The sequence below is a fragment of the Manis javanica genome, chromosome 7 (genome assembly GCF_040802235.1).
Source record: "Manis javanica isolate MJ-LG chromosome 7, MJ_LKY, whole genome shotgun sequence".
Classification (NCBI taxonomy): domain Eukaryota; kingdom Metazoa; phylum Chordata; class Mammalia; order Pholidota; family Manidae; genus Manis; species Manis javanica.
Window position 1 is genome coordinate 67669177 of NC_133162.1, and position 12311 is coordinate 67681487.

Genomic DNA, 12311 nt, shown 5'->3' on the forward strand with positions numbered 1-12311 from the left:
AGGAAAAATACATAAATCTTGGACAAATTTATAAAGCTTAGCCAAATATAATGCAATCATAAACAACATAGACCTCTCTGGTCAAATGACTAATTGCCACTCTAACCCTGTGGCTTGCGGCTCTCTATATCTTTGGCCTCTACCACTTTGGGAACTTGTTACTCTCATTCGTACCAAGAAAACTGATTCTACTGCAGCATGCCCAATAGCAATCTTCAACTCAAAGAAAGCAAGGCATCCTTGTGGACAAAACATTCAATAATCAGGGTCAACTGATCAAGCAGTCCCAAGGCAGATGCAACTCCTGGAGTTGCTAGTTTGGTTTGCGATATGCCCATAGATCAGACAGTTAGGGAACAAAAAGCTCAAATGGAATTAGACAGTTAATTACTCATGACACAGGACATAGCATGAGCTTCGATGTTTGCATTTGTTCCCTTTGACCCTCCTGTTCCACAGGGGTGATGCAGAGCCAGGCACAGATGGGTACCATACACAGTGAGTCTGTGTCAAAGCTGAATTACAATGAGTTTAGAAAACTCCTTATCTTTTTAAGGGCACTCTGGCAAACTTGCTTCATCTTTGCCCCTAAGGAAGGACGTTACCTTTATTATTGTGACTAAGAAACAAGTCTGCCCTCAGACTCAAAGGGAGATGCTATCTCCAGCTCCCAAGTATGTTTGCATATGAACATACATGACAATCCATGTGAAAACATTATAGAGATTGCCCCCAAAGAGACAACATCACCCGATCTGTGGGTATAAGCAGGAATCCCTCCCCCCCAACCCAGCAATTGCAGTGCTTATTTTATGAGAAAATGCCCAAGGTAGCCATGGTGGCAAGGATGGTAACTGTGCATGGATTCTACAAATTGGATTTCCCCTTATAAAGGCTGATTTGATTGTGGAACCCACTTGGTGCCCAACCTTGAAAGCAGAGGCCAACTCTGAGCATCCCCTCACCAACCTCCATATGAAAACTTTTCTTGGGGAAACCATTTGGTAGGTTGGTGACATTAAATCCCTTCCACCATGAATACGACAGTTACTTTTTCTCACAGGGATAGGTATATTCCAGGTATGAATGTGGCTTCCCTGACTGAAGTGCTTTTACCAATGCCCCATCATGGATTTTCAGAAAGTCTTACCTATCTCCATGGTACTCTACATGACACTGCCTCCATGACATGCAAGCATAGGCTCATACACATGGAATTCACTAGTGTTACCATGTACTCAATTACAAAGAAACAGCTGGATTATTACAGCTCAGTTATAGCTCTAGCTAGGAAGTAAAACCCTGCAATGTTGGCATCTTTTCCAGAAGAATGAAGTATATATCTTAAATTAGTATCTAATATTTGGAGTCAACTCCCTTTAGTCAGGATACACGGATCCAATAGGCAAATGGAAGTGGTTATTACACTACATAATCCACTGAAAGACTTTAATTCTTGTACAATCAATTTAGGGATCAATAGATTTGGAAGTCCTTAAGTGCCCGGGAGAAGAATGCTTCCCATAGACAACAGAATTATTGTTGTAATTGGACGACGAAATTCTCATTGGACATTTAGGGTTATTTGTGTTGTTCATTCAACAGGCATAAAAGGGAGATTACTTTAAGGGGTCAGGATGATTAGTCCTGATTTCTGAAGGTAATCATTGGGTGCTAGGATGATTCAGCACCCCAGAGCATTTATTTCAAACTTCTAATATTCCACAGTCCAATAATTTTGTCAACAGTAAACTTTGCAATCAAATAATACAGATCCATAAAATAGTCAGAGCCACCAGCAGTTTTGTAAAAAAATTCCATCCATCCAGAATGCTGGGGAAAGTAAGGGCATTATTGAATCACCTTGAAAAGGAAGCTGCAATTGTCCTAAGGCCTTGTGACTAGCTACAGAAGTGACAATAACAGAAGCTATTTCTTGTCATTCTGTTTTCCTCACTTTATCCTAAGTATCTTACATGAAGAACACTAGAAGTGGCTAATATTTTAGATTCCAAGCAGCAGTGTGCAAAATGGATATTACACCATTTATGATGTGGTAACTGATGGGTGCTTATGTGTTCCCTGTTTGAATGACACAAATATTTATTTTGTACAAAAGAAGTTAGTGGATGTTGATGGGCAAATGGAGGAATTTTGAGGTGGGTCTTACAAGGTTCACTGGACAGCGTGCTTCCATGTACTTATCCAACATCAGCTAGTACTTGCTAGAACACAGACTATTGGGGGACACTTCCAGTGTTTCTCATTCAGTACATCTGAGGTGGGACCTGAAATCTGAATTTCTAACAAGTTGTCCTGGTCAGGGTCCCACACTTTGAGAACCATTCTGTAGTGCACTATAATTGCTTATACTTTTTACCAATTTTCTCAAGCCAGGAGTCATACTCTGTTGTTTTACCATCTCCACATAGGCAGGGCTTCTCTGGCAGGTCTGTGACTGACAGGGTGCTACAGTCCACCCGGAGGCATTATTCTTACTTTCTCCTAAGAAGAGCTGTGCTCTTTGACTTCAGTGTCAAAAGGGAGGCCAGAGGCTTTAATTCTGATACCTTCATCTGGTACCTATGTGAAATCCTGCAGATTGTTTAACCTCTACATCATCTGTTAAAAGATAACAGTAAAACCTAATTTTGTATAGCTTCTGTGAAGAGATGATGAGGTCATACTTGTAAAGAGTTTAGTTGATGACTTGGTACAATAAATGTCCAAGAATGTGTGCTGTTATTGTTGTTGATATACATCCTTTTAATGTCACACTCTTCTCATTTGTTCAGTGTGAGTAGCAAAGAGGTACTTGTGAGGCTTGAATAACATGAGTAAAGCTTGATGTACGGTTTCAGGTGTGTTGTGCAAAACAAGAATTAAGTAAGTGTATTACCCATCTGTCTTCCATGAAAGTCCCCAAATAAAATGGCAGTTGCTTTCTCTAATCTAGAACTGCCTAGACATGTAATGAGATTAGTTTAGGGAAGATTAGAAATCACGGTTTTCTCATACCTTTCTCATAATTCTTTGCAGAGTCAGGAATCATTAACTTTTTCTGGCCTGCTTTTGAAACATGTGATACAAAAGACTGATTTATACTGTTCATCTACAATGAAGATGGTAACTCTGTGGGTCTATGCCTTCTTCTGGAAGCCAATGTGAATTTTTCACAAGGATAAAAATTAACTACTTTTCTTTTCCCTTTATGAACATTTCAACATCACTGAAATATAGCAGATATGACTTTCAATACTGTCTGGTAGTTAACACCTCAATTAGCAATGGTTTCAATTATAGTTAACACCTCAATGGTGTCAATTATGAGAAAAAAATACAGTGAAAGATTTTGGATTTTGTACACAAGAAAAATTCAGAATGTTACAATTTATCTTTTCAGGGACAAAGGTTTATGAAGATTTTTACATAGCTAATTATGTCTATTAACCTTTCAACCTTTGTCTTCTAACAGTGTTCTAAATGTCTAGGACACAAGTTAAATCAATAGAAGACAGAAAATAAACATATTTTAACATTAAATGAATAGATATGGTGGAGAAAATGAAAAGAAATAAACAATTAATTTATTAAATAATTCAGACATAAAAATAAAACTGACATGAACTGAGAAAATTGTCACTAATTTGTGACCCAGATAATACCAGATTTCATGTTATTGTAATCAAATGTTGTATGATTTTGATAATGTTTTTAACTTCTCTGAACCTTTGTTTTCTCATCTAGTAAAAAAGACAGTGGGCAGGATGATACAGATGTCCTTTTTAGGTCTGAAATTATCTTATTAATATTCTTTTCACAACTATTTTTAAACATTCCTCTGCTATTGGCACCTGCCAGATACTAAGAATTTGAAGGTGGTTATAATATTCCTGCTATAGTCTAATGGGAAAGCCAATATGTAAAAGAAAGTGATATAGCATGAAAATCACCAATTAAAATACACACAGTGTAATGTAGAAGGAGAGATGATGAATTAGGAGAAGAGGTAGAAATGGCTTCTATATAAGGCTAAATTTAAGCCCTGGTTGAATGAAAAGGTGGAGGGCCTTTCCAGCATAAGATACAGCAAGTGTGGCCTCTGGGGCTGGGAATGGATATGAGGTTCTTGAAACAGCAAACCCTTAGTAGGTACTCAATAAAAATGTACCAAATAAATTACGGAAAATCATGGAGTGTGAGTGTCAAGAATTGAGTCTATAAAGGAATATATAAGCCTGATCATGAATTCCCCTTTTGCCAGGCTATAGATTTTTAATTTCATTTTATGGGCAATAGGCAGGAATAACCAGATAGGTAAACATGATTAGATGTGAGTTTTAGAAGTTCCAACTGGCAGTTATCTGAAACTGTTTTGGAGTGAAGTAAGGATCAGAATATTGAAAAGCAATTCTTATGCAATAAGAATATTGCAAACATTCTCGAGCAAAAGCTGTAGATATAATTTTTAGGATTAGGTATGGTTCCGATAACAAAATATATACAAAATAACCATAAAAATCAAGGTAAACAAGTGTTTTTCTCTCAAAAGAAAATGTCTTAGTCCCAAGGTCGTCAGGAGAGGTCAGAATGGCCCTCCATACTGTCATGGCCACTTGCGCCTGTTTGTTCCACCCTGCCCACTGCCATTCCCAAGGTCACTTCATGTGCCACCAGATCAGCTGTAGCTGTTCTGTTTGGTCATATTTTAACCAGCGAGAAGAAGAAAACAAAGTTTGTTTGTTTCTTTTGAATAGCTCTCTCTCCTTAAAGAATCTTTCCTATACTGTCTTCCCCAGGAGCCAGAACATAATCACATAACCACCGGAAGCTACAAAGAATTTAGGTATATGAAGATTTTCTTCCTCTAGGCCATCGGTCTAGCTAATATTGAAGACTCTAGACATAGAGGGTAGTGAGCATTAGTTAGGTTTGAACTCAGAAAAATATGTCAGTGGGAGTAGAGGGGAGGCAACACATTTGATGATTGTTTAAAACAAATGATTAACAAGACTTGGTAAATGGAATATGAAATGTGAGTGCGTGGAATTAATGAGACGCAGATGATGCCATCTGGCCTGATTGTGTGGTGAGAGATACTACTCACTAAGTTGTGCTTAGCATGAAGAGTAGGATGGAAGGGGTCTGGTCTTATGCTTTGTATAAAAATGTCATAATTGATGGTTGCCATGTAGTCATCCAACAAAATAAGAAAGCAAAATAATGTAATATGTAGATTAAAAAGAAGATGAGCAGGCAGGTACGGTGTTTGTTCAAGGTGGTAGGCTCAGAGGAAAGTTTTTGCTTACTCTCACTGAGTATGATAGAATACACATGAGAGCTAATTTATATTTCTTGGCATTATTCTCCAACCTTTTCTCACCCATACTGATAGAACACATCCCAGTCATTTCTGTGATACATTCAGAGTTTGTTCACTAACAAAGGCCAGGATCATCTTGAACATCTCATCACTTCTCTGATATTATCTATGAACAATTTTGTCTTATTTTAAAATGTAGATTCATCTTTCTTACATTCTATAGGTTACTTTTCTTTAGTGGAAGTCATTAATTTTTTTAAGAAAATTCTCTACTTTGTAACAGTCAGCAATTTTATTGAAATTGATATACAAATAGTTTGGCCCCCATCTTAGTCCTTTATATATTGCAAATACAACATTATTTTTAATTGAGTGTGTGTGTGTGTGTGTTGTACTCATGTGTGTTTCTCTTCCTGGAATCAACTATGAAATATGCCTTGACCTTTCTAGAAGCCTGCCACATTAAAACAAATAGGGCTTAAGTGCACAAATTAGAGAAGCTATTATAGAGCTCACTTATGTCAGAACCATCACAATTATGCTTGGGATTCCATGTTTATTTTTTTTATCCACTTTCAGTGTGGTAAATAAAAGGACTCACTATTTGTTCATCCAAGATAGGGAACAATCAAATTAGCAAATGTGTTTATGTATGTGGAACCCAGGGTTCTTTATTATGTATTACTTTGAATTTCAGTGGTGGCATTTCCATGTGTTGTGTTCTCATCTATGTAAACTTGCCTGGCATCCAACATTTTTAATTTGGGAGGTATAGCAAGTAAGGGGAAAAAAAATAGATGTTCTTGTTAAGTCTTCTAGGCTCCATGACACTTACCTACTGAATGTATTTTGATTCTGTGTAGTCACAAACACAAGAATATTTAGAATGTGTAATAGGAAAGTTTATAGCACAGGGAGATGGAAAGTAACTTAGAATATAAATGATGATTAAATAAAAAATCATGAAAATCATACCATTTGCAACAACATGGATGGAGCTAAAGGGTATTATGATCATTGAAATAAATCAGCCAGAGAAAGACAAACACCAAATGATTTCCCTCATTTGTGGAGTATAACAATGAAACAAAACTGAAGGAACAAAATAGCAGCAAACTCACAGTCTCCAAAAAGGGACTAGCGACTAGCGGTAACCAAAGAGGAGGGGTTGGGGAGCGTGGGTGGGGAAGGAGGAAGAAGGGGATTGAGGGGTATCATGATTAGTACACATGGTGTGTGTGGGGTGACAGGGTAGACAGTGTAGCAGAGAGAAGACAAGTAGTGACTCTGAGACATCTCACTACGATGATAGACAGTGACTATAATGGGGTATGGGGGTGGGACTTGATAATATAGGTGAATGCGCAACCACATTGTTTTTCTTGTGAAACCTTCATAAAAGTGTATATCAGAGATACTTTAATAATAAAAAAAAGTCATGAAAAGTATTTTAGAAAACAGAAATTGGGAGGAAGATGGGAAATTTCTCCTCAATGAGTATAGTCTAGTGTGATCACTTACCACAAATGTCCCAAGGTGGACTAAGTCAGCATTTGATAGGTCTGGAAAACAATTTGACAGATTGTCCTGAGTATGACTATGTATGACTATGGTTCTTGAACTAGAAGGTACATCAGGATTGCCCAATAAAGGGCTTGTTAATTTGTGGATTGCTGTGGCATACGCTCAAAATGTCTGATTCAGTGGGTCTGAAGTGGGGTCCAAGAATTTGCATTTCTAACAAGTTCTCTGGTGCAGCTGATATTGCTGGCCCAGGAACCACATTGAACAGCACTGCTCTGTCATGAGCTAGACACAGGACGAAAAATGTAAGCCACTTCCTTGAAAGATGGCTAGTTTGCTTTGCATCTATGAATACCAGTTTAAGGTAATGCATCATACTTGATAATACATTAAACTTCCTATTGAATTATATGACAATATCTCTCAATAAAGTTTTAAAATCCCTGAGGGAGGGCCTCTGGAGATATTTCTTTTCAACCCAGATGATATAATTTACAGTCTATTCTGTGATTAAGGTAAAAGAAATCAATGACATTATTTTCCCTAAATACTATGTGGACTAATCTTAAGCATTATTATAATTTTTTAGGTAAATTAAGGCTGGATTTTTAGAGAAAGATTTACTTTACCTTATTGGATGAATTTAGAGTTTCTTTTTTTATAGTTTTTGGCATAAAACTGTAATGCTTTCATGCAAATGTATTCCCTCTGCCTCTTATAATTGTGGCTTTCATTCTTTTTTATGAAAAAGGGTTCCTCATAATGGAAAAACAAGAATTGGAAGGGAATTAGAAAAGGTCTTACAATTCAGAGAAAGGAGTCTGGGCTATATAAGCCTGAAACCTCACAAGACCTCCTTCCATACACACCACATGCAATCTGGAACAATGCTTTCTGGAGGATATTTGGCCTTTCAAGAAGGATGGAGACAGATGAATATTTTTATTATCTTCCAACCCTAACTCTCAATACCATAAAAGCAAATCAAACAACAGTTCTGAGGTTCTGATACTCACAAGATATGTCACAAGTCTGTACCATAATGTACCAGATGGTGTGGGAATGGAGTTGGGGTGAATTACAAAACCAAGTGCATTATAGGCTGCGGAAAGGGTTTATTTCACCGGAAACAGAATGAGAATCTACTAGATTTTTCTATTAGATTATAAATCTATTAGAGCAATATGGTAAGATTTATTTAAGTTGTTGAAAATCATGTTGACCTCCGTAGGTGGTATAAAAGAAGAATTATGTAGCCAGGCAAGGAGACTCATTTGACAATTTATAAAGCATAGTTATCACAATATAGTATTAAAAAAGAAGTAATAGGTAAAACGTTTAAAAGTAAAGAGTCTTTCAAAGTTAAAGTATTAGCTGATTTCAGTAAACCAAAATTCAAATTAGGTAATATTTTTGGTAATTGTCATTAAAGTGGTATGTTTATTGCTTCCCACAAATATCTCCTGCAACATTTGGGCAGAACCAAAATGCAAATTATTAAGAGAAGACTGTTCTGACTTCATGTAGACCAATTCTTCTTTTTATCAATCTCTGTATAAGCAATGGTCAATGCAAAGAAATACCATTATACAGATGTTAACATAATTTTTATGTTTCCACAATTGATAAAGACATCTTTCATAGTGGGTAAAATGAACTTTGACTACTAGCGACATTTTTTCCAATATATGGAATTAAATATTTTAGAACTCAGTGGCTTAAGTTAATCACTGATTAATGATCAATAAGCCAGTATCAGTTTAAAATACTCTGTAACATTTAATGAACCTTAACCATATTTCACCGAAATTCTAAAATGAAATGAAGACCTCTATTATCGAGTTGATTTAGGCTGTGTCTATTCTAAACTCCAAAGAAAAATGATGGTGATACAGTGTTCTTCCAGTGTATCTTAGAACCAAGAATTAAAGTGCTTCCTAAACAAGAATGAGTTATGGGATTTAATTCCAGTTCTGGCAATGATTCATTGGATAACCTTGGGAAAGTCACTTCAACACTCCCTTGTGGTTTCCTAGTGGTAAATGGGGATATTAACCATTTGCCACTGAACTAAGCCTGACTTATGAGATCGTAGTTACTTGCTAAGTAAGAATTTTAAAATACAATTGCAAACTTTGTGATAAGCTTAATATTCTGTTATGAATAGAAGTAAACAACTGAAATATATAGAAAAACTGAAATATATAGAAAAACTGAAAAATAAGATTTTATGTTCCAGGCACTAGGTTAGGAACAGGACACCAAGATGACCTCAAGGACATTATTTTCAAGCCAAAGAGGTAAGCTCACATGAGAAGCAAATTTACAACTGTGATACATGCTATTGAGAATGACTGACCACTGGAATAGAAGAGCCATGAGAAAAAAGATCTCATCTGTCTTGCTCAGTGTTTTTAGACCACCACTCCTGATAGTGCCTGGCACTGATCATTCAATATTTATTCATTAAGTAAAAATTTATTGAATTTCTTCCATGTACCAGGCACAATTCCAGAGTTAGGGATACTAGCATGGACAAGCTAACATCTTTGACCTCAAACCCTTTCTATTGTAGTGGGGGAGACAAGCAATAACAAATGAACAAAATATATGATGTAAATCAAGTAATGATAAATGCACTAAGGAAATACAGTGTCAGGATGAGACAGAGGATGTTCAAGATGTTTTATTGCTATTTTAGCCACTTTGACCAGAGAAGACTTTTTTGAAGAGGCTGCAGTTGAATAGTGGCCTGAAAAATCTGAGTGAGGTAAACATGATAATATATGGGGGAATGTCCTCCAACAAGTGCAAAGGCCCTGAAGTGGGAGAGACCTTGGTCTATTTGAGAAATGACAAATTCTTACAGTTTATATTAAGAGGTAAATTTTGCCAAAATGCAATGGGAAAATGTTGGAGAGTTTTGAGCTCAGGAGTGAGACAATCTAACCCAGGTATTTAAAAGATCACTCTCACTCCCTGTGGAGGACAGGTTATAAGTGAATAATAATGGAACAGTGCAAGCTGTTGAGACACTGTTACAGTGATCCAGACAAAGGGCCCTGGCAGTGTGTGGGGAGGCCACTGAGGTGGTGAAAAGTGTCCAGGTTTTCACTTATATTTGACACAGAACTTGAAGTTAGAGCTTTCAGGATATGCTGTGGATTGCATGTGAGGTCTCCCACAGAATGAGGAATCAGAGCAATACCTTGCCTTTGTCCTGAGCAACTGGATGGAGCAGTTGCCATTTTGGGAGGATCAAATGAGGGTGGAGAAATAAGCAAAAAAATCAACCATGGAAATACTGTGGTTGAGAAACCTTTGAAAAATCGAACTGGAGATTTTGAATATATGTCTGAGGCTCTATGGTGAGATTTCATAATCATTGTCATATAGCCGGTATTTAAATTCACAAGACAGGGTGAGGTCACTGTAGAGGAGGTTAGAGAGAAAAGGAAACATAAAAGGCAGGGAAATTTAACAAGTGAGAATCAGTGGCCAATACAGTAGGAGGAATCAGCTGGGCAGTTGTACCCTGAAGCCCAGTGTTAAAAATACTCATGAAAAATAGTGCAGGTTAGGATTAGACAGGGGTGAGAGATTGTTTCATGTCTTCCAGAAACTCCTCTTCAATGGGAGTGAAGACATAAAAAAGAAATAAAATTCCAAGGACAAAACAATGACAGAGGAAACCAGAGCCACAAAATTTTAGGAGCTGGAAAGCAGGAAGATGAGAGGCAATTTAGCAAACCATGAAGACAGACCTAACTCGCTGGAAAACTCAAATTCACACCAGCAGTGAAGACTAGAAGCAGAAGGTTTTGTACCACAAAATTCCAAAAAGCTCAGAATTGTAGCCAACAGGTACCTGTGAAAACATGGGTGGCTGGTGCAGAAAATGGGTAATGTATTAAAGGATCAATAATTATGATATTTTAGGACATTGGGGGAAAAAGATCACATTGAATTTAGAAAAACAGGAAATCAAGAATCTGAAAAACATCATAGTTCTTAAAAGATCAGTAGACAGGCTTTGGAAAATCTGAGATAAAATGATTTTCAACCTATAGTTTCTTACCTAGGAAGTCTAACCCAGTATCCAGACTCAGTAAGAAGGCATATTAGAACCACTTTTGGCTGCAAAAGTTGCTGGTACCCGTGACTTCACAGTTGCCCATGCACTTGACCCAGGACTCTGAGAAGTGAAAGGAGGAAGTAAGGTGGGAGCTGGAGCTGCTACAACCCACGTAAGCAAGGTGAACCTGTACATGAAATGACAAGATATGTGGGCCACAGGGGTACCTATGCCCTGCACTGACATGCAGGGTAGAATGGCTGCTGCTTCCCTATCATCCCCAAATCTCCCACAGTTTTTCTTGTGGCCAAACCTAACCTGGAATGTGAGGGACAGACATTGTGGTATATACATTCATTGTTCCAGACTAGCCACATCATTCCCCCCCCAAAACACCACAAAGGGCATATTGTGTTATTGTCAGATATTCCAGGCCTTAAAAAGACATTTCCCATGCATCCTATTTTCAGAAACTACTGAAGAATGTACTCCTTCCAAACAAGAGGGTAAACCAACAAGAAAATAATATGGAATTCAGGACACACAGGATCAATACACACCAGCGAGATGATGGGAATCTACAGGAAGATGATGGAGGAATGCTCAAGGGCAATGTCATATTCTAGAGCATCTAGTCTGGATCAGGACAAAGAGAATTCTCAGACGAATGTATCTAGGAGAAAATATATTAGAAATTACAAGTTTTACTAATATGTTTTAATCATGATGAGAAGAGATATACTAATTTGGCAGATATCTTAGGAATGAATTGGTAAGTATGTAGAACACTGATTAAACAAAACAAACAAACAAAAAGGATGAGAGAGAAAGAGAGACTATAAAGGACTCTGTAAGAAAGGCAACACAACTCAAGTGTAAGTAATATTTTAAATTCAGACTAATGTTAGTGAATGTTAATCAACCAAAAATCTAGCTCCACTACTCTTCTTATAGGACTTGAATTTGCCAAACACACCCCTTACTCTTGGCCGTGCACTGACTCATTTTTTATTCTTTCCTTTCCTCCTGGATGTCCATATGAGTCAATCCCATATTTCCTTCCAGGCTTTGCTTAGATGTCACCTACTTAGTGAAGGTCTGTGGAATTATCTTTTTAAGTGTGCACTGCTGTTACCACCTCCATCCCCAATTCCCTCTCCTAAAGACACTTTCTGCCCTTTGAAAGTTGAACTTGACTCTACGGGTTCATGAATAGTTTGAGGTCATCAACTTTAGGTGAGATTGACCAGCACGGCTTCTATGCTAAGGGGCACAGGAATGGCACGAAGGCTGAAAGCAAGGCGGTGATCAGAGAAGTGGGTCACCTCACCTGCCCCAAGCTGTGTTGGGAGGATGAGTACTATGGCTGGGTCAGTGAAATTCCTGGTG